Below are 22,814 nucleotides of genomic sequence, written 5' to 3' on the forward strand. Positions count from 1 at the left end.
GGGAAGGGGGACACGCCAAGCCATGCACAGCCTGTGATGACAGCTGCACCTTCAGAATGGCGCAGGAGCAAATCCTGATGGGGACAAGTTGAAATACTCGCGGTGGGTGCTGCTGGGATGCCTGATTTCGTTTTCTCGTGATGGTCTCAGTTCTCTTGATGGAAGGTGGTTAATACATCTGAACCAGAAGATCAGACTCAGCCAGTCCTTCCTAAACCTCAGGGCTCATCACAGTGTATATAAAGCATATTTAAAAATGCAGATGCGGGGGGCCTGGGTGGTGTAGTGGGTTGAGTGTCTGATTTTGGCTCAGGTCATGACCTCATGGCTCACGAGTTCAAGCCCTACATCCAGTTCGCTGCTGTCAGTGCAAAGCCCGCTTTAGATCCTCTGCCTGCCCCCCCTTCCTGCTCGTGCTCTCTCTCTCAAAATAAATAAACATCTAAAAAATGCAGTTGCCCAAGCCCCTTCCATCCTACTGAATTGGAGACCTCTGAATAGCAGGGCCCAGGAATTGGCTTTTAGCCTGATCTTGGCTGTTTGCCAGGATCCTCTGTGTCCTCCTCCTCTGAGCAGCCCTCCCTGACTACCTGCCCTGAACCCAAGTTCCCCAGGCCTTCAGGGTAGTTCTGGAGCTTTAACCAAGGCACAGGTTCCCTGGCTTTCCCTAGGCTTCTTGAATCAGACTAGAACTTCCTAGTGAACCTCCTGGGCAAATGTGTCTTTAAAAAAAAATTTTTTTTTAAGTTTATCTATTTTGAGAGAGAGCACGCGCACATGAGCCAGGGAGGGGCAGAGGGAGACAGAGAAAGATACAGAGAGAGAGAGAATTCCAAGCAGGCTCCGTGCTGTCAACACAGAGCCTGACACGGGGCTTGAACTCATGAACCGTGAGACCATAACCCGAACCCGAATCAGGAGTTGGACACTTAACCCAGCGAGCCACCCAGGTGCCCCCAAATGTGTCTTTTGAAAAGCCCCTCAGGTAATTTTTATACCCACCTTTTGGACATCAGTCCCAGTGACCTAGGGATGGCTTTCACCTGACTTTTAAAATTGGATTTCTGAGGTGCCTGGGTGACTCAGTTGGTTGAGCGTCTGACTGTTGATTTTGGTTCAGGTTGTGATTCCAGGGTTGTGGGGTTGAGCCCTGTGTCAGGCTCTGTGCTGAGTGTGGAGCCTGCTTGAGACTCTCCCTCTCTCTCTCTCTCTCTCTCTCTCTCTCTCTCTCTTTCTCTCTCTCTCTCTCTCTCTCTCCCCTCTCTTCCCTCCTCCCTCTGCTCCTCTCCCCTGCTCGCATGCTCTCTCTCTCTCTCTCTCTCTAAAAACCAAACAAACCCCCCAAAACAAAACATTTAAGACTGGATTCCTAATTGTGCCTTTTGATTTTTTATTATTTTTAAAATTCTTCCTATCATTATTCGTTAATTATTTTTTATTTTATTTTTATTTTAATTTTTGTTTTAGTTGTGAGAGAGAGGGCAGGGGGAGAGAGCGGGAATGCACAAACGGGGGAGAGGGGCAGAGGGAGAGAAAGAGGGAATCGCAAATAGGCCTCACGCTTAGCACGGAGCCTGATGCGGGGCTCCATCCCGTGATCCTGATGAGATCATGACCTGAGCTCAAGTCAAGAGTCGGTCACTCAACTGACTGAGCCACCCAGGTGCTGCTGTGCCTCCTTTTCAGTTGTGAAGTTAAGACATTACTTGTGACAGAGAATTGGAACAATGCAAAAAATTATAAGAAAGTGAATCCTATGCTAAGCCTCTGGTTTACCTTCCACAACTAATTTATTGAGCACCTACTATGTACCAGATGCTGGGAATACAGTAAGTGCACAAGACAGACAAAAGCCCTCACCCCCCTTAGGTTTACAACAAAGATACACAATGAAGATATTAAATTAGAAAAGCTTATAGTGTTAGTGGATGCTAAGTGCTATGGGGGAAAAAAAACAAGGCAACGTGATGGTGTACTGGGAAGGGTGTGGCAGTTTTCAGCAGGGTGGTCAGGGTGGGCCTCACTGAGGAGGTGATGTTTGAGTAAAGACCTGAAGGAGGGGAGGAAATGAGTTGTGTGGATACCAGGGAACAAGTATCCAGGTAGAGGTAAGAGCCAGTACAAAGGTCCTGTGGCAGGAGCCTGCTGGGGGTGTCCTTGGAAGGTTAAAGGGGCTGGTGTGGGAGGCGAGGAGAGGGAGGGGAGCCAGAGGGGATAGGAGCTAGACATGGAAGGCCTTGAAAGCTGCAGTAGGGAGTGTGGTTTTGTCTTGAGGGTGGTAGCTGCTCTTGGAGGGGTTTAAGCAGGGCGGCAACAGTGGGATGTGATGGCCTGTGACGTACAGGGCATGACCAGTGCTGCGGCTCCTCGAGGCTCCCATCAGTCGTCGAGCCGGTGTTTGTGGATGTCCTTGTGCCTCTGGTGCGTGGGGGGACACCCGTCAAACACCCAGATAGCATCTCCTACAGTGTTCAAGACACGTCTCATTCAGTGGGGAGGCCCCCCTGCCTTCCCCTCCCCTGCACCACCACCCTTGACCTTTTTGCTTCAGAACCTCAGAGCAGACTTCCTGTTCTGGCATCTTCTCAGAAGCTGGGCCGGGGGGCAGTGGTGGAGGGTGTGTGTGTGTGTGTGTGTGTGGAGGGCGGTTCGTCTCTTTGGCAATGGGCCCCACAGAAACCAGGGCCGTGCGGGTGGTGAGAGGCCACGGGGTCTGCCCAAAGACGGAGGGCGCATTTGCTGTCAGGGCCTGGGAGACCCGTGTGTGGGCAAGTGGATGAACCCAGCTGGGTGGGAGCAATCCCCCTGCCATCACTTGGCTGAAAATAACTTTTGGAGGAATTTTTATTGCAGTGCAATTATATACAGTAAGGTGCAGGAGTCTTTTTTTTTTTCCTTAGTTTTTTTTTAATGTGTATTTTTTGGTGTGTGAGAGAGAGAGAGACAGAGTGTGAGCAGGGGAGGGGCAGAGAGAGAGAGGGAGACACAGGATCCGAAGCAAGGTCCAGGCTCCGAGCTGTCAGCACAGAGCCTGGCATGGGGCTCAAATTCATGAACTGCAAGATCGTGACCTGAGCCAAAGTTGGATGCTCAACTGACTGAGCCACCCAGGCACCGCTGTTTTTTGTTTTTGTTTTTTTATGTTTATTTATTTTTGAGAGAGAAATAGAGCACAAGTGGGGGAAGGGGCAGAGAGAGAGGGAGACAGAATCCAAAGCAGGTTCCAGGCTCTGAGTTGTCAGCACAGAGCCTGATGTGGGGCTTGAACCCATGAACCTCAAGATCATGACCTGAGCTGAAGTCAGACACACAACTGACTGAGCCACCCAGGAGCCTCTGGATTTCTTTATTCTTTATATTAAAGTTAAATAAACACATGCTTATTTCTATTGCTTTTATTTTTTATTTTAAAAAATTTTTAGAGTTTATTTTTGAGAGAGAGAGACAGAGCGTGAGCAGGGGAGGGGCAGAGAGAGAGGGAGACACAGGATCCGAAGCAGACCCCAGGCTCCGAGCCGTCAGCCCAGAGCCCGACGCGGGGCTCAAACTCACAAAGTAAGAGATCATGACCTGAGCCCCAGTCGGACGCTTAATCGCCTGAGCCCCCCAGGTGCCCCTGGTAAAGGTGCACAGGTCTTAAGTGTGCATTTCCCTGACTCCACCTGTGTGTCACCACCAGGCAAAGATCTAGAACATTTACGGACCCCGGAGGTCCCCTCGGGCCCCTTGGCAGTCTGTCGCTGGCAGGAAGAAGTAGCGACTTTTGGTTTTGGGGTTAGAAAAGGAGCGGCTTTTGTAACTTCATTATCGAAGATGCGTTTTGTCGGTTTAAGGATTTTGTCCTAGGAGAGGGCAGACTCGCCGGTTTGGCTGGAGGGGAGTGAGACGCTCACTTTCGGGGGAATGTCAGACACACGGTGTGGTCCGTAGGTTGGGGGTAAGGTTTTCTTTTATCACAGCGCACTCACGGATAGATACAGTATCAGCGATGGTAACAGCAAATGGTGGCCTTTCAGTAAGACCTCATTCTGCTAGGACACCGAGGCTCAGGCTCAGGCTCGTTATCGGTTTTATCTTCTGAGGTGGGTGTTTGAATCTCCGTTTACAGGAGAGGAAACTGAGGTTTACACTCTTGTGCTTCCCCAGCTGGTAGGTGGGGACTGGGACCAGAGCCTTCCCTTCCCCTCCCTCCTGGGGGCCCCTGGGTCGAGGTTGAGTCCCCCAGGGAGGGAGCTGTGGAGAGACTCAGGCGTAGCCTCTCTGGTGACCTGTCACTCTGTGGGGGGGGGGCCGGTTGCCACTGGTCTGGCCGGATGGCGGTGGGGGGTGGGAGTGGCTGGAGGGAGCGGACCTGACCCCACGGCTCTGGAGCCAGGGGTCCTGTTGTGTGACCCCTGCCACCCCTGTTTCACAGAAGAGGGAACAGAGGACAGAGTGTGGGAGTGGCTTGCCCAGAGTCACACAGTGAGTTGGTAGCCGTGCTGCGTTTGGAAACTAAGCCCGCAGGTCCTGAGCAGTGGACACCATGTTGTACCCATTGTGCAGAGGGGACAAGTGAGGCCCAAAGAGGAGTCAGTCTCTCCAGATCATAGCTAGCGTGCCTCATTTCTCGAAGAACTCATAGTGATCCTTAAAGTCGGCACTCCTATCCTGTTGTTTTACAGATGAGCAAACGGAGCTCTGGGGAAAGGGACATTTCATTTATGTATCTACTCATTCATTCAGCAAAAGGGTACTTAGCACTGTGGTGCTAAGTCCTGGGCCTAAAACCGTGAGTGAAACAGGAATAAAACTGTGTCTATGTAAGACCTCTGGGAGCTCTCCGTTCGGTGAGGAAGACAGTCATTAATTGAATAATCTCAAAGTCAAGGTTAAGTGACAGCGGTGGTGGTGGCTAAGAAGGGTATAGGGAGCTATTGGAGCCTCTGTGGGCTGTGACCTCTTCGGGGGTGGGGATGGTAGGGGTCAGAGGAGGTGCGTTGTTAACAGGTGACCGGAAGGAGTTGGTTGTTGGAGGTTGGAGGGAACAGCATGTGCAAAGGCCCAGGGGCAGGAGCAAGCTTGGTATATTTTCAGAACAACCTGAAGAGCCTGAAGGTTGGGCTGGCTGCAGCATACTCTGGTCAGGATTAGAACCCAGTGATTCATCACTTACATATGCCACCTAGTGCTCATCCCAAAAAGTGCCCTCCTTAATGCCCGTCACTCATTTCCCACACCCCCATCAACCCTGTTTGTTCCCTGTATTTTAGAGTCTCTTATGGTTTGCCTCCCTCTCTGTTTATATCTTATTTTTCCTTCTCTGCCCCTATGATCATCTGTTAAGTTTCTCAAATTCCACATGAGTGAAATCATGTGATATCTGTCTTTGACTTATTTTGCTTAGCAGAATGCCCTCCAGTTCCATCCACATTGTTGCAAACGGCAAGATTTCATTCTTTTTCATTGCTGAGTAGTATTCCATTGTGTATATGTACATCTTAAAAACATTTTTTTAATGTTTATTTATTTTTGAGAGAGAGAGCGAGAGAGCAGGGGAGGGGGCAGAGAGAGAGGGAGACACAGAAGCAGAAGCAGGCTCCAGGCTCCAAGCCGTCAGCACAGAGTCTGATGTGGGGCTCGAACTCACCTACCGTGAGATCATGACCTGAGCTGAAGGCGGACGCTCAACCGACTGAGGTACCCAGGTGCCCCTTTATCCCGGATCTTGTTAATCCACTCGTCGGTTGATGGACATTTGGGCTCTGTTCATAATTTCAGCCAGGGATGTTTAAATGGTTTCCCAGGGGCGCCTGGGTGGCTCAGTCGGTTAAGCGTCCGACTTCAGCTCAGGTCACGATCTCGCAGTCAGTGAGTTCGAGCCCGCGTCGGGCTCTGGGCTGATGGCTCGGAGCCTGGAGCCTGTTTCTGATTCTGTGTCTCCCTCTCTCTCTGCCCGTCCCCCGTTCATGCTCTGTCTCTCTCTGTCCCAAAAGTAAATAAAAAACGTTGAAAAAAAAGAAAAAAAATAAATAAATGGTTTTCCAATTCCCGGTCATCCCACCAGGCCACACTACTCCCCCACGCAGTCAAATTCTCCCAACTTCCGAACTCTAGAGGCAAAAGAGTCCCCTGGGAAAGACTTGATTCTGGAGCCTGGAAGGGCTCTGGCCTTTCCTCCCTGCGTGCCCTTGAGCAAATGACCGTACTACTCCGTTAGGGCGTTTCCTTGTCTGTGAAACAGGGTTACAGCAGTTACGTCCTCGTGGACCCTTGATGTTGGTATACAGTAAGCACTCGATACATGTGGCATCTTGTTCTTGGGTCCCTGCTGCATTGGAAGCACAAGCCTCTGAGGGTTCCCTTATCTGATCTTACCAAATGGCTTCTTGCTTTCTAAACTCAGGAACTGAATACAGTTGGGCAGTTAAGGATAGTTTGTATTACTATAATTATAATAATAATAATTGTTATCCGACCATCTGTCCTTAATATTTGCTGATAGAGACTGAATGGTGGAGAAAGAAGACAATTCACAGCTTGCTAATTATAAGACTAGTAAATAGCGTGTGAAATATATTGTATAATAATATCTCTCGTGTATTCCTAATCATTAGCAAAGAGGCGTTAGGATTGGGTCAGCTGTTACCGGCGATGCATGCAGGTTTAGTTTTCTTTCCGGCTAAGTGGTTATGTTTGTTTCCTTTTGCTGCTGTAACAAAATGTCCACAAGCATGGCGGCTCAAAACGACGTAGATTTTTGACCTCAGATTTCTGGAGGTCCGAAGTCTGAAGTGGAACTTACAGGGCCGACGTCAAGTTTTTGGCAGGGCTGTGTCCCCGCGGAAGCTCTAGGGAAAGATCCACGGACTTGCCCTTCTGGTTTCTAGAGGCTGTGTGCATCCCGTGGTTCCCGGCTCCTTTCCATCCTCAAGGCCAGCAGTTAGCAGGTGGGATCTTTCTCACGCTGTAGCACTCTTGACGCCGTCTGTCCTGCCTCCGTCTTTCCACGAGGGGCCCTGTGATTACACGTGGAGAATCTGGGATAACTTCCCCATCTCAAGATTGTTAGCTTAATCACGTCTGCAAAATCCGTTTCACCGTGCAAGGTCACATGTTCACAGGTTTGGGGATTAAGACGCGGAGGTCTTTGGGGGACCGTTATTCGGTTGACCACAGTGGTCAAGGGCGGGTGGGCCTTCTCTGTTCTATGCCATTTGCAGGCTCCCTTTGCAAGGTCTCTCCTCCTTCCCCTCCTGGGCTTGGAAGGCTAGAAACTATGCTGGACCACGTGGAGGGCGGTGTCTGCCCTTGTAGAGCAGGGTGCAGACGGACGGGGACAGCTTCAGCGAAGTGTGGCTGTGGGTGGGGAGCCTGGGAAACAGAGAGCACAAGACCAGGTCAGAGTGGATGCAGCAGGTCAGCGTCTGGACTCTGATGGCCCAGAGGCCAGATCCCAGCTCTCTCCACCTGGCTGCGTGTGGTGGGGCTGGCACTTCATCCACTGAGAACCTCGGTCTCCTCTTCTGTAAATCGGGGTGAAGTTGTCTGGGATGAGGCAGTGCGTGGGAAGCAGTGGGAACGCAGCTGACGCTCCCTCAATTGAAAACCCCGAACCGCGTGTGAGTTGCCAGCGTCTGTGCCCTTGAGATTCCCTCTGCTGTCCCTGCACCTGAGCTCCTCCCCTGGCGTCTGAGCAGGGCGCTGGGAAAAATAAACCAGAGGAAGCCTCCGCGCTGAGCCCCCGTCCCCTGGCCGGTCCCGAGTACTGCTATTTTTACACTCTTTCACTTTTGTGCATTGTTCCCTGACTCTCCAAACACAATCCTTCACAAGCTGGGGGGTGGGGGGGGGGAGAGGGGGACTCCCTCCCCAGCCCCATGAACAATTGTCTGGGGAGAGGGAAAAAAAGGCCGCAGCTGAGGAAAAAACAAAACCTCTTGAAAGTCATTGTCTTGAGATGTCAAGTGTCAGCCCCCGTGGAGAGGAGACTGCATTCCACCCATTGTCCTGCCACAGACGGGCACAGGGACCCCAGGACATCCCCGCAGCCCCGCCCTGCATCCTGGGGCCCGGAGTGGCTTGGTTTGCTTTGTCTGGGACATTCCAGCGGGAAATACCACCCAGAGCGGAGTCTGTTCCCAGCCACCACATCTTGGTCACTTGGGGCTCTTCCTTGCAGCTGCCGGCCCATGCGGGCCCCCGAGCAGCGTGGGCTGGTGTGGTAATGAGGGCTGAGGCTCATGTCGCGTTCTCTAAGGCACTGCATCTCAGCCCATCCAGGTGGGTACCTCGCGTGCGTGTGTGCGTGTGACAGCTTATTGATATGCAACTCACGTACCGTAAAACTCACCCACTTAAAGGCTACAGCACAGTGCAGCCGTCACCACCGTCTAATGTAAGGACATTTTCAGCACCGCAAAAGGAAACTCCATACCCATCAACAGTCAGTCACTATTTTTGTGTCCCCATTTTGCAGAGAAAGAAACTGAGACCCAGAGAGGCTGCCCAGGGTCCTGTGGCTCGTAAATGACAGAGCCGGGACTGTACCCATTTTCTTAACCATGATGTAATGCCGTGGCTGTCACCCGGGAGACATTTTATCCCCTGGGGGATTTGGGGCACTGTTTGAGGGCATTTCTCGTCCTCACAGCTGAGGGTGGGGCTTGTCATGGTATCTCGTAGGGAGAGGCCAGGGATGCTGGTCGACCTCCTACCCTACGCAGGATGCCTCCACAACAAAGAATTCTCTGCTCGAGTATCAGTGGTACTAAGCTCGAGAAGTTCTGCTATAATCCTACTCTGACGAGCCCACTCTTCAGGCAAAAAAGCTGAGGGGCCCAAAGAAGGCGGAGAAGGTCGGGTGAGAGTGGGAAGGATCTCAGACCATGTTGTAGGGATAGGGGACAAGAACAAGGGAAGAGAGATTCCCAAGACTGTAGAAAAGACTCAGCAGGAAAGAGATCCGTGTTCCACCAGCGATGCCTGCCCTGGGCGAGGGTGTGGGGACAGTCGGCTCTAACTTGCCAGGCCTGTGTCTAGCACGGAGATCTCACAGATGCTGCCGGGGCCAGGTAGGAGGAGGAGTGGAAGTAGCAGCTTGGGTAGCGGAGAACAGAACAGCACCTGCTCTGGGTAAAGATGGGAGCCGTCAGGCCGCTGCAGCCAGCACAGGCCCTGTGGCGACTGGAGACCTGTGGTCAGCTTTTTCAGAAGAAGCTGGGAGCTGGGATTTTCATGGGAAATCTGATATTCAAATCTAGGCCCGAATTTTCTCAAGGCCCGCTGCCGCTCTCGTGGAATGGGCCTGTGGGCCACCAGTTTGAGAGTGAGTTTTAGCCTGATAGCGTGTAGGAGGCGCTAATGAGTCTCTGTTGAAAGAATAGCAGGTCGTCAGTGAGTTCAGGGAAAATTGCAGGCTGGGCCCCAGCCCCTGGGGTGGGGGTCTGTGTGGGGGAAAAGTGGTGGCTTTCCCTCTGTGGCCCCCCTTCCCCCATTCCTTCACAGAAGGTTGCTTCAACTTCAGCTTCCTCTGTGGTGGGGGATGCGGTGAGGCTGGGTGAGAGCTGGGCGCCTTTTTTCAGGGCCTAGAAACTAGGCTGGGGGTAGGGGGAGTCTTTTCCAGATGATTGATGATTAATCAACTAGACACACGGGATGTGCCATGTGACAGGCCCAGTCCTAGGCTCTGGGGATACAGTGGTACCTAGACAGACAGACATCACGGCCCCCCTGGAACTGACCGTCCGGTGCGCTAGATGGGCGATAGGCTGATAAATGGACATGCGTGATGTCCACAGTGACAGGTGCCGTGGAGAAAACACGGCAGGAGTAGGGACAGACATTTTAGTAAGGATCGCCTTGGGAGGACTGAATGTGCCTCAGGGCCTTTGCACTGACAGGTCCCTCTGCCTAGAATGCCTTTCCTTCAGATGTCTGCCAAGCTGCCACCTCACCCCAGCCCCCGAGTATCTCCTCAAATGCCATCTCATCAGAAAGGCTTCCCCTGAGCATGTCTGTGGGACAGCTCCCCCTCTGTATCCCTGTGTGTTTCCTTGTGCGGCTTTATTTTTGTTCAAAGCACTCATCCCGAGCTGCCATTCCATTTTAAAACCAAAGTGGAGTCTGCTCCAGGGGGGCAGAGAACGGTCTGCTTCATTCGGTCATGGATACGTCATTGGCTCCTAGCACAGTTCCTGCCTGGTACATAGTGGGTATACAGTAAGTGTTGAATAAATGGGTGAGTGCAGGAACGAATGACTGTCCCTGTGAGTCTCCAATGCCCAGCTCTGTGCCTGGAGCACCTAGGCCCCAGGTAGCACTTGTTGGCACGGGTAACACTTGGCGATGGCTGTCTCCCCCGAAAATATAACCATAAGCGATTTCCTGTCTCCTTACGTAGCCCAGCACCCCCCGCCCCCCCGCCCCCCCGGCCACTTCTTCCAGGAAGTCTTTGTACTTACAGAGTTTCTACCTGCATCAGCTCACTTAAACGCGAGCTGCACTCTTTTTCGGACGAGGAAGTGGAGGGTCATGCGGTTGGCAGTCGAAGGACAGGGTGGCAAGGTGTGCTGGTGCGGACGAGCATGTTGACAAAGCCTCTCCCCTCTTTCACTCCCACTTGGAAGCAGGCGGTCCAGAACAGAACTGCTTCTAGGATGGAAAAAACCCCACAAACAACTCTCATGAGTGGATACAATGTAGGACAAGTGTAAAAGTCCCTGGAGCTCTATCGTTGGGGTTGATCTGCTTCCAGAAGTTTCCGTGGGAGGCACAGTGGGTTCCTGTCTGTCCACAGAACCAGGGCTTGGGTTCTCAGAAGATACCCTCACTGAGTGTTTACCGTGTACCAGGCCTCATTCAAAGTGCTTGTTCTTTATGTTATAGCGTCTATAATCCTAATTATAGGATTATATCCTCTGTATTCGTTTTGTCCCCATTTCATAGGGGGGAAACTGAGGCGGAGAGAGGATAAGAAGTTTGCTCAAGGTTGCACAGCTTGTAAGTGGCAGAGCTGAGATTTGAGCCAACTGACCTAAGCGCGTTGACGGCAGAATTTCATTTTAGCCCCACCGTGGCCTATGATGTCAATAGTTTTGTTATTCCCATTCGTGTTACTGACGAGGCACAGAGAGGTGCAGTCACTGGCGTAGGTCACACAGCAGTGGCTGGCAAAGGCAGGGTCTGAGTCATGAATCGGGCAGCTGGTTCCAGCCCCGGGGCCTCAGCCACTTTCATGCACTGCTTCCCTAGGAGATGCGGACCCTTCTAGCATTTGAGGAGGGAGAGTTTCGAAGAGCAGAGAAGGCTTTCAAAAGGGGTGGGGGTGTGGCCGGAGGTAACGTGGGACGCTGCTGTGTCTGTGGCCTCCCAGAGGAGTGTGGGCGGGTGCCCGGCCCCCATGCAGCCCCAGTACGAAGCCGCCTCCGGGTCTGACTGGGGCCTGTCTGTGGTTCCTCAGCCGCGTCCTCGACTCAGCCCCTTCCCTGCCCCCACTTGGAGATTTTGCCCATCACTGAAGTATTTCGGTGCTTCAGCAACCAGGAAGACTGTCCTGGTGCAGCCGGGGAATGTCAGTCTGTCCCAGGAGGGCCTCTGTTACCCAGGCAGCACTCCTTCAGTCTTCAAAGCCTTCCCTCCTGCCTTGGAACAGACACGGCCGTTCTGGGTGTCCCCCCCCCCCGCCAAGGGCCTAGACCCTTTTTCTTTTGGAGGCTGTGGTGTGGCTGCAGTCGCTCCAGCCCCTCCGGGGCACCCCAGCCAGACTTCCCGCTGCCATCCCCTGCAGCTCTGTGCCTGGTGGCTCTGTCTGGCCACCAGAGCAGCTTTGGCCCTTAGAAGGCCAACCGGAAGTGCCAGGGAATTAACACCCCGTCCCCGCTGCATTCTAGGAAGGATTGGTGTATAAATGCCCCGGCTCCCTTGCCGCCTCCCTGCCCCGGATCGCTCGGAGACAACATGTTCTACACTGGCTCTCAAGGGGCCTCAGAGGGATCGAGCCCCCGTCTCCTACCCTGGCCGCTTGCTTGGTCTCATGCCCTGTGCTGGCTGCCCTCTCTTCCCAGGCCCACCTCTCCCCTCCCCTGCCTGCACTTGCTGGACCACCACCCAGACTCACTACTTGCACTCAAACCCTCAAACCCGTGTCTTCTAGGGCCCAGACTCAGACTCCCGTCACGGCCAGCCCGTTGGGATATGCCCACAGTCCACACTCGCTGTGCTGTCTGTATATGTAGCTGTGCATACAGCTCGTTGGTACCTGATGTGGTGATGAAGGCTATGCTTTGTAGACCTTTGGATCAAGATTTATTCATTTAACTACACGGTTTTCTTTTTGTATTTGGAGCTAAGACTCAGATTGTTTGAAGGTCTCCAAGTGTTTCTGACGATCTGAGAATCAGTGCCTCATATGCCAAAGAGGCCAGTGGGAAGGGCCTATGCTTGTTTAACACGGAATTGAAAGTGTCTGGGCCGCTTTAAGTGGGGTGATGGGAGAAGGCCTCTAGGAAGGGACATTTGATTCCAGATGGGAACGAAATGAGAGAGGTAGGGGCCTGTGGATACCTGGAGAGTGTCTTCCAGACAAAGCAGCAAGTGCAAAGGTCCTGAGGTGGGATGGTGCTTGGTGTGTTCATGGAACAGTATGGAGGCCTCAACTGCGGCTTATTTTTAGTGCTTGCAAGAAGGTATTTCTCTGTTAAAGATACAACCCAATGCAACATTATTCGTGCTATTTTATATAGTGATGTGAATTTTAAATACATATGTATAATTCATAAGGTGCTGTATGAGATGTGACACAGAGGGGTAAGTGTAAAGCTGTAAAAAGGATGTTATTGTCTCTCAATTCTGTCCGGTAGATCTGTGATTGAATGTGTAACCTTCCTTGAAGATAATGTCTCAGATCTGAAACTCGGGTGTTTTGGGAAAATAGTTCTGGCCAGTGGCTTTCTGCTTCTGGCATGAGCCCCATGAAAGGGGGTGCTTGCTGAGAAACCTGGGTGGTAGCAGGGGCTGTGGGTGGGGCAAGGTCTCGTGTTCCACCCTAGGCTCCCCAGGCCAGCTCACAGGGGGCCGGCCGAGATGGGCACCTTCCTGGGGCGCCTTGTGGTTTCCAGAGTCAACACAGAGAAGGAGGGTGGGCAGCTCAGAGGCCCCACTGAAGAAGGAAAGCCTTCTCATGTCATATTTGCTTGGCTCCTGCTCTCGGCCGGCAGGCACTGCCCTGTCCGTGTGAAGGCACATGCCCTCCTAGAGGAGAATGCAGACTAGCCTCCTCGATGTTGAAGAACTGATCATTTGGGTAGGCAAGAGGGCCTGGTTTGTTAGCAGCCTCTCCTGCCCCCCCCTCCCCCCCCCCCCAAATAAAGGAAAAAAGAAAAGAAAAAACATACGTTTGTGTTACAGAATGACTTGATTTGAAATTAGCATGCTCATTTTGGAAATTGGGAAAGAAACAGAAATGAAGAAAGAAGAAAATTAAAATCACTTATAATTCCACTCTCAGAATTAAGTTCCACGGCCAGCGGTAAAACCCAAATAAGAGTGCCTTAGATGAGATGGAAGTTTCTTCCTTACTGAGTTATAGGCAGCCCAGGGCACATACATTGGCTCCTCTGTCGTTAGGGACATGAGCTTCTCTGTTGCTACTCCATTTTCTTTAGTACGGTTTTTGCTTCATGGTACAACGTGGCTGCTTGACCCCCAGGCATCACATTGGCTATCCGATCAGTAGGAAGGAGAAATAGAAAAGAATCCCTGCCTGTCCTTCTCATCCCCAAGGATACCGTCAAGATGTTATACATAATACGCCCACTTCTAGCCCACTAGTCCAAACTTAGTCCCTAGTGGTAAGGGAAGCTGGGAAATACAGTCTTTATTTAACTAAAATCTTGAATTGTATTTCTAAAGGAAAAGGAGAGACCAGATACTAGAGGACAGTTAGTAATCTTGGCCATATTCTCACACAGTTTAGGGCCTTCCCTTCCACGCTGCTTTTGTCTATGCTTATGGAGAGTTGATTTATGTAGCTGAAAATGAGATTGTATTTTATGTATTCTGTAACTTGACCCCCTCTTCCCCCACAGTTAGGGTTACATCAATAGCCTTTATCCCTACCATTAAACGGACTTCTGAAAACCATTTCTAGCATGGTCGTCCTTTGTTGAGGTGGACAATTTATTTAACTAAAACCCCAAGTGATAGAATTCTAAATCAGCTACTGAAGTTAAATCTCAATGTCATGTGTGAGATTCATTTTTCATAAATGCCCATTTTTCATAAATGCCCAGAACTTGAATGGATGGAGCACAGGATTTGGGCATTGGAAGAAATCGGTGGGCATTTGAGGGGTGTCCCCAGACTCTGGCCTGTGTGGGGCTGCTTGGAACAGGCCATGCAACCCCCACTCCTCCGTTGTTATTACTGTCTTATTACCATTGCTTGGAGTCAAGGCCCTGCCCTTCTGTGACACTCTGCTTCCCTGGACCCTGGCCACCCAGATCATGTGGGGGGGGGGTGGGTCCCCCTCTCCTCTGTCCTTGCTATAGCCCGGGGGCTGCCCCACCCCCCACCTGCCCGCACTTCTGGCAGGTCCCCTGGCCCTCTCACGTTTCACCATATGTCTGGTGAGGTCACCCTGGCCAAGGCAGGGATGTCCCTGGGGGCAGCCGGGCCCCCTCCCCTCTCTGATCAGATTGCTGGCATCAGTCTCAGAGAGCGACTTGGAGGCCTCTTTCTGTCCCTTTTTATCTCCAGGGAGAGATTTATCCTCCCCGGGCTGTGGCTGCAGGTTGCAGACAGACGGCAGCTCCCCAGAGGCACCCGAGGGGCAGCTGCTACCTGTTTTGTGCTTCTGTGGTTTGTCGTCTGTAGTTACTCCCTGATGATATGTGCTGGGACTCATCGCCAGCCCACACTGCCTGGGTTTGAGGCCCGGCTCTGCTACTTGCCAGCTGTGTGGCTTTGGATAAGCTGTTTATTGCCCTGGGCCTCAGTTTCCCTCCTCTGTAAAATGGGCACAGTAATAATAGCACTTACCTCCTACAATTGCTGGAGGATTGAAACACTTAGCGCGGGACCTGGCACGTAATTGGGCCCAAAGTTGTAAGGGATGATAAGAATAAAAAATAGCAAATATATTGTTATGGTTATTACTGCTGTTTTTATTGAAATACTCCCAATTCTGTACCGGTTACTTCTGGAGCCTCTTCCGGACCCACTTCCGCAGTTTCTCTCCCTGTCTCCCGCCTTTCCTCCACACCTTCTTGAGCACCTGCTCTGTGCGAAGGAGACAGCGGTGAATGAAACCGCCTCTGGCCCTGAGTCCGCTCACGCTCTGCGCGAAAGATGATACCCAGACAGTGAGGTCCATACGTAACCCCATCGACAAGACCACAGCCAACAGTGATGGGTTCTGGGAAGGGTGACCGGGTTCAGGGAGGGGGGGAGGCTCCCTTGCTAGTTGACTGGGAAGAAAGCTCCCTAGGCAGAGAGCAGCCACCACAGAGGCCTGGACGCAGACAGGCGCTAGGCGGGCATTCAAGGGACAAAAGGAGACCAGTTCACAGCAGCTGAGTGAGGGGGTGGGAGGAACCCTCATCCTACAGCGTCTTGCCTTTCCGGGTTTTAGTAAGAGCCTCTTCTAAGGCAGGGTCTGTGGTCCTCGGCACTACTGATGTTTGGGGCCGGATCCATCCCGGTGGCGGTGTAGGGTTGATCTGTGCCCAGAGCGCTCCCATCCCCACTTGTGACAACCCCAGAAACCTGCAGATGTCGTCATCTCTTCTGGAGGGCAGAATCACTTCTGAGTCGGGAGCCGCTGCTCTAAGGCCAGATGGGGCAGGGGCGAGGCCGGCCTGGCATCAGGACCCCTGGTTCTGATCTGTGTTTTATCAGCAACTTTTTGTTGGACCTCAGACCAGCATCTCTCCTGCTGCCCGGTTTCCTCGGTTCAGCGGGAGCTTGCTGGAGAGGGCAAACACACAGCCCCGCCACCCCGGCCATTTCTACAGCTGTGGCGGACGTCACTAGTCAATCATGCTGCGTCTTCCCGCTCAGCCCCGAGCTCTGGGGGCCACGGAGACACTTGGGCCTGGTGAGCAGTCTCTCTGGTCCCCTCTGAGCAGCAAGTCCTGGGCTCAGGTTCGGCCCTGTTGACTTCTGGCTAGATGACCTCTGTGAGCTTACTCATCCTCTGGGCCTTAGTTTTTCTCATCTGTAGAATGGGACCAAAAGGCCTGCCTCGAAAGCTGATGGTGGGGCCCGAAATGAACTTATGATGGGACTGTGTGGGTCTCAGCACGTTTGTGGCACGAAAGAATGAGAGCACGTGGACCTCGTTCTGGGTGTGGAGTCGGGGGGACTCTCATCTGCTGGTTGGAGCGTATGTGGGTGCAGTCGCGTTGGAGGGACGTTGGGCATGTCTGACCTCTGGCCAGCCTTTCCACACCTGGGTCAACACCTGGAGGGTCTGGGACACCTGGGCCCCGTGGACCTGTTCATTGGAGCATTGTTGACGGGAAGGACATGGGAGGACACCTGGCATCTCCGACTTCTGCCTCATGATAGCAGATCCTGTCATTAAAAACATTTTGTCTTTTACTATTAAAGTTTATTTTGAGAGAGAGAGATGGAGTGTGAGCAGGGGGAGGGGCAGAGAGAGAGGGAGACACAGAATCCGAAGCAGCCTCCAGGGCCTGAGCCGTCAGCACCGAGCCCGACGCGGGGCTCGAACCCACGGACCGCGAGATCACGACCTGAGCCGAAGTCGGACGCCCAACCCGCTGAGCCACCCCGGTGCTGCATAGCGGCCCCTATCACTTTAAGTGCTCAGCGACAAAATGAACAACGTGAGGCCTTCGTGGGGGGGGGGGCTCCAGAAGCGGATCCAGCGGCGGAATCCAGGGCGAAGAGTTTACTTGGAGAAAGCACTGAGGAGCCAGCACAAGCCAAGTGAGGGATTGCGGGAGGGGAGGGAAGGTGGCCAGGAAAGCTGAGCCACCAAGGAGGTTGCCCCTGGGGGCCGCCGGGGAGGCGGCCTGGACCCCGTGCCTCGGTTTCCTCATCCGTCTCTGCACGACAGCTCGGGCCTGCCCTGCGCCAGAGAGAGGGCCCTCGGGCTACGAGACGCGGGTGCTGGCAGCTAGAGGAGGTGCCGCCGTGCGCCCCGGGGGCGAGGACCCAGGGATGTGGGTGGGGTCCGGGCGGCAGGTGCTGCCAGGCGCCCGTCTCCGCGTGGATGAGCGCGGAAGATGTGACGTGGAGAGAGCAAGTTGCTGCAAGCATGTCCTTTATGGGAATGTCGTAAACGCATGCAGAGCCCCGTTCTCCATGGCTCGTCCGTCCACGTGTGCATGGTCGGCGGGCAGGGGGCACGCGAGGGAACGAGGAGCCCGGATCCAGGACGGGGGCGGGCGGTGCCTGGCGGCGAGGGCAGGCGCACAGTGGCTCACCTCTCTCGGCGATGCTTCATCTCTTCCCGCTTCCGTGTGTGATACTCACACGGCACACGGATACGGCGCACGAATGTTGAGGACACGCCGATGCGGCTTCGTGTACACGCGCTGGCCTGTGAAGCCACCTTTCAGATCAAGAAGTAGAAGCTTTCCAGCACCTCCCAGGACTCCCTCGTGCCCCTTGCCAGTCTGCCCCTTTCCCAGACTTGATGCATTTCTTTTAGAAAATGGCTTAAAGAGGGGCGCCTGGGCGGCTCGGTCGGTTGAGCATCCGACTTCGGCTCAGGTCGTGATCTCACAGACCGTGAGTTCGAGCCCCGCGTCGGGCTCTGGGCTGACGGCTCAGAGCCTGGAGCCTGCTGTGGATTCTGCGTCTCCCTCTCTCTCTGCTCCTTCCCCGCTCATGCTCTGTCTCTCTCTGTCTCAAAAATAAATAAACGTTAAAAAAAAAATTTAAAAAAAAAGGCCTAAAGGAAGTTTGGGATAATGCTAAGATGTGCCAAATCTGGGTTTGTTGGTTAGTATTTTTCTCCGGTCTTTTTCTACATCCTCTAGATACCATCATCGTCATCGTCATCAAAAAAGCAGAGGGGTGCTTGGTTAGACGTGGGGGCAGGAGCCGGGGCAGCAGTGTGGCATGGGGTGTAGCATGGACAAAGGTCCCGGGGCCAGAGCAGAGGCTCAGGCCGCCCTGGGAATCCTGAGAATGGCCTTGTCCCTAAGGGAGGTTCCCAAGACATGGCTGCTTTTGGCTGCATTTCCAGAACTGTCGAGGCTTGGACAAGGAGTCGCCCCCGAGGGTCCCCTGTAACCACCCAGCCTGCCACAGAAGGCATTGGCACAGCCTGGAAAAGCCGATCGTGCCTTGGGCAGCAAGGGCTGGGCCCGGAGCCCCTGCCCACCCATTCTTTCCGGGTCACCAGCTGCCCATTGTGCCCCTCACACGGGCCTGTTTGCGGCAACTCTGTGGGTGGCCCAAGCCTCTCATTGTCCCAGCACAATGGTGGTGGCTTTGCTTGTGTGAAGAAACCAGGACAGGAAGCCCGATCTAGGCCAGCGCTCCCAGCTTCCTGCTGTCCCCCGGCTGTGCTGGGCCAGCATGCCTTTGTCTCCCTCCAGTCTCAGGAGGCTGGAGGCTGGCCTTCCCAGCAGCGGCGTTGCCCTGATGAAATATCCCCTAGGAGCTCCCGTCCCCTGTCCCTGTTGTCCTTTAAAAGGGAAGGCCAACAGGCTTCTAACAGGCTACCAAGTGGCTCGAGTTGAGGCTCCTGCTGTGTGTCAGACACACTCCATCCCTTCCTTTGATTTTTGAGTGCTTGCTGTGTGCCAGGCACTCCTCTCAGCCCCTGAGATACAGCTGGGTCAAGAGAGGCAAGCTCCCGGGGCACCTGGGTGGCTCAGTGGGTTGAGCGTCCGACTTTGGCTCAGATCATGATCTCACCGCTCGAGAGTATGAGCCCCGCGTCGGGCTCTGTGCTGACAGCTCAGAGCCTGGAGCCTGCTTGGGATTCTGTGTCTCCCTCTTTCTCCGCCCCTCCCCTGCTCATGCTCTGTGTCTCCCTCTCTCTCAAAATAAGTAAACATTAAATTAAAAAAGAGAGAGAGAGAGAGAGAGAGAGAGAGAGGCAAGCTCCCTGAGGGCAGCTCACTTAATCCTATTATATTGTAAAAGGTAGGACAGTATTGCTATGATCCCCAGTAGTAAACTGAGACTCAGAGAGGGTAATGCATTTTCCTGAGGTTACACGGCAGGAAGGTTTTTTTTTTTTTTTCAATATATGAAATTTATTGTCAAATTGGTTTCCATACGACACCCAGTGCTCATCCCAACATGTGCCCTCCTCAATACCCATCACCTACCCTCCCCTCCCTCCCACCCCCCATCAACCCTCAGTTTGTTCTCAGTTTTTAAGAGTCTCTTATGCTTTGGCTCTCTCCCATTCTAACCTCTTTTTTTTTTTTTTCCCCTTCCCCTCCCCCATGGGGTTCTGTTAAGTTTCTCAGGATCCACCTAAGAGTGAAACCATATGGTCTCTGTCTTTCTCTGTATGGCTTATTTCACTTAGCATCACGCTCTCCAGTTCCATCCATGTTGCTACAAAAGGCCATATTTCGTTCTTTCTCATTGCCACGTAGTATTCCATTGTGTATATAAACCACAACTTCTTTATCCATTTATCAACTGATGGACAATTTGGCTCTTTCCATAATTTGGCTATTGTTGAGAGTGCTGCTATAAACATTGGGGTACAAGTGCCCCTATGCATCAGTACTCCCGGCAGGAAGGTTTAAACCCAAACTGTCAGTTTCCAAGCCTGACCTCCATTGTTGGATTGCGGTAAAGGTTTCATCCCAGCCATAGTCCTTTCTGATCTTGGCCCTTGCCTTAGGAGCTGGTGTAGATGACCTCACCTCACTCTTTTCATCTGTCATATGGGCTTTTAATGTAAGATGGAAAGGTGGGAAGTGTATGAAGACAGGAGGGCTTCTTAGAGGAGGTGACATTTGGCCTAAGGCCTGATGGATGAGAAGGAGCTGGCCCATGGCAGAGCTGGAGAGAAGATCCTGGTAGCAGGAACTGTATGTGTAAAGGTCCTGAGGCAGGAATGTCTCCTGGCGGGTGGAACAAACAGAATGGTAGTGGGGCTGAAGATTATCTAGGTGTGGGGTGATGGAGTGCTGGAAGGTGTGGTCAGAGAGATTAACTAGGACGAGATCATGGGGGCTTTATGGGCTGCGGAAGGACATTTGTTTTAAATTTTTTTTAACGTTTATTTATTTTTGAGACAGAGAGAGACAGAGCATGAATGGGGGAGGGGCAGAGAGAGAGGGAGACACAGAATCGGAAGCAGGTTCCAGGCTCTGAGCCGTCAGCCCAGAGCCCGATGCGGGGCTCGAACTCACGGATCGCGAGATCGTGACCTGAGCTGAAGTCGGACGCTCAACCGACTGCGCCACCCAGGCGCCCCAGGACATTTGTTTTAAAGTGTAGCGGGAAGCCAGGGAGAATTTTAAGCTGCGGATTGACATCTGATTTACCTATTTAATAGGATCCCTCCGGCCGTGTGTGGAGAAAGGACTTTGGGGACAGTGAGGGGGAACAGGGAGGAGGTGATGGATGTGGGGAGAAGAGCTTGGATTTTTTAGTGCCTGTGGAAGGTGAAGCTGAAGGCATTTGCCGATGGACAGAAGGTGGGGGGGGTCCCAGGGAAAGAGAGGGGTCGAGGGTGACTGGGACAATTGGGGGGTTTTGACTGGAGCCCTTGGCAGGCACAGGTGCTGTTGATCAGGCTGGGAAGAGAGCTTGGGTGGTGTGGGTTTGGAGGGGGGCTTGGGAATTAGGTTCCAGATGCCCCCAGGCACCCAGGCCGAGCTGTCCAGTCTTCAGGGGAGTCCAGGCTGGGGATGTAAACGTGCTGGGAGGACTGGGTGAGGCTGCCTTGCTGTGTGTCCCCGACTTTCCTCTCCGTGACCGGCTGTGTGAGCCACCAGTGCACCACCTCCCGGGAGACCCGAGCCTGCCGGTGGCCAGGGCCCTGCGACAGCCACTGATGTCCCTCGGGTGATGGAAACGGGTCTCACAGCCGTCTGTGGAAGGCCAGCCTCCCCTGTGCCTGCCTGCCCCTGCTGTCCTCTATCCTGGGTGTCCCTTCCATCTCCTGCTGCTCGGAGCCCTCCCCGGACAAGCATGGTCACGCGACATGCACTCTTGATTAACCCGCAGCCGGCTTCTGCGGTGGGGACACGGTGCCCTCACCCAGGCCTCACTCGCAGAGTCGCCACTCTGTAATCAGCTGTGGCAGGAAGGGCAGCTGGCAGGCCACCCCAGCTCATCGTGGCCCTGTGGCCGTGACAGCACCGTGAAGTCATTTCCTCAGGGGATGTCACATGGCTGTTGCCGGGTCAGCCTGGGTCCAAGTCCCAGAGTGGGGCTAACGGGCAGAGTTTGCCGTGAGGGGACTGGCCTCGGTATCCCCGGGTGTGTCGGCCACCCCCCGCCCCTCCTTCAGGTCCGTCCCCCGCCACCCCACCCACACCGGGGCCAGGCTGCCGTCATTTCTCATCGGCATGGCTGTGCCCCTCCGTTCTGGTGCCCCCACTTTCGCGTTTGACTCCTAAAACCCGGTTCCCCACGAAAGCCACCGATATTTTGCCGAGATTTAAAAACGGAGAGACTTTGCCTTAAAAATCTTACTTTCTGGCTTCTGTTGGAAACAGATCCCAGAACACCTGGCGGTGCTGGGCCCGCGCCTTCCCACCTGACCACGCTTGGAAGGGAGACGCGGCCGTCCCCTCCGATGGGATGTGCTTGCCAGCTCCCCACAGTCCCCGACGCTCCCCTGCCTTCGTCGTCTGTCACATCACAGGGGAGAGAAGTGATTTCTCTATTCTGAGCTCCTGAGAAAAGTGGCAGAATGGCTGTGCTCCGTCCAAACATCAGGGTTCCGGGCAGCTGTAGAAGAGAACGAGGATGCTGTCCATGTAGGGATATGAAGGATCTCTGGACAGTACTAAGTGGAAAAGCAGGTGCAGCACGTCCTAGGGATGCTGCTGTGTTTTGGTGTGAAAAAAGGAGAAAAGTCAGAATACGTGTATGGGCGGGGGCGCCTGGGTGGCTCAGTCGGTTAAGCGTCTGACTTTGGCTCAGGTCATGATCTCACGGTTCATGGGTTCGAGCCCTGCACTGGGCTCTGTGCTGACAGCTCAGAGCCTGGAGCCTGCTTCGGCTTCTGTGTCTCCTTCTCTCTCTGTCCCCCCCCCCCCCTTTCATGCTCTGTCTCTCTGTCTCTCAGAAATAAATAAACATTAAAAAAAAAAAAGAATACATGTGTGTATAGATGAGTATTTGTGTTTGTTACTTTTGCATAAAGATTCTCCGGAAGGTTATGGAAGACACTTGTAGTTGTGGTTCCCGTGCGGGGGATGGGGAGGAACTTGATGCCTTAGGGCTCAGTGTGTAGGAGAAGAGACTTGTCGTATTTTTGACTTTTTATATTTTCGACTCTCGAACCATGTGAATGTGTTATGATTTAGAAGTTAAATTTTTTTTAAGTTTATTTATTTTGTGAGAGAGAGAGAGAGAAGGAGAGGGAGAGAGTGGGAGGGGCAGAGAGAGAGAGAGAGAGAGGGGGAGAGAGAGAATCCCAGGCAGGCTCCACACTGTGAGTGCAGAGCCCGACGTGGGGCTCGAATTCATGAACCTGTGAGATCGTGACCTGAGCCGAAATCAAGAGTCAGAGGCGTAACTGACTGAGCCACCCAGGAGCCCCTGGAAGTTAAATTTTTGAGAAAGGGGGAAAAAGAGAAAGGGAAATGAATTACAGTTTTAGAGGGAGAGCGATGGGTAAGGAAGCAGATGGGGGCTCGTCTCCCTGAGGG

The 22,814-nt window shown here is 53.2% G+C and overlaps 1 protein-coding gene across 3 annotated transcripts in view; it reads left to right on the forward strand.

The window, feature by feature from the left end:
* PREX1 (phosphatidylinositol-3,4,5-trisphosphate dependent Rac exchange factor 1) overlaps positions 1-22,814 on the forward strand; it is a 184,316-nt gene that overhangs the window by 57,367 nt on the left and 104,135 nt on the right. The window lies entirely within an intron of this gene.

This window comes from Panthera uncia (assembly GCF_023721935.1).
Source record: "Panthera uncia isolate 11264 chromosome A3 unlocalized genomic scaffold, Puncia_PCG_1.0 HiC_scaffold_11, whole genome shotgun sequence".
Taxonomy (NCBI): Eukaryota; Metazoa; Chordata; class Mammalia; order Carnivora; family Felidae; genus Panthera; species Panthera uncia.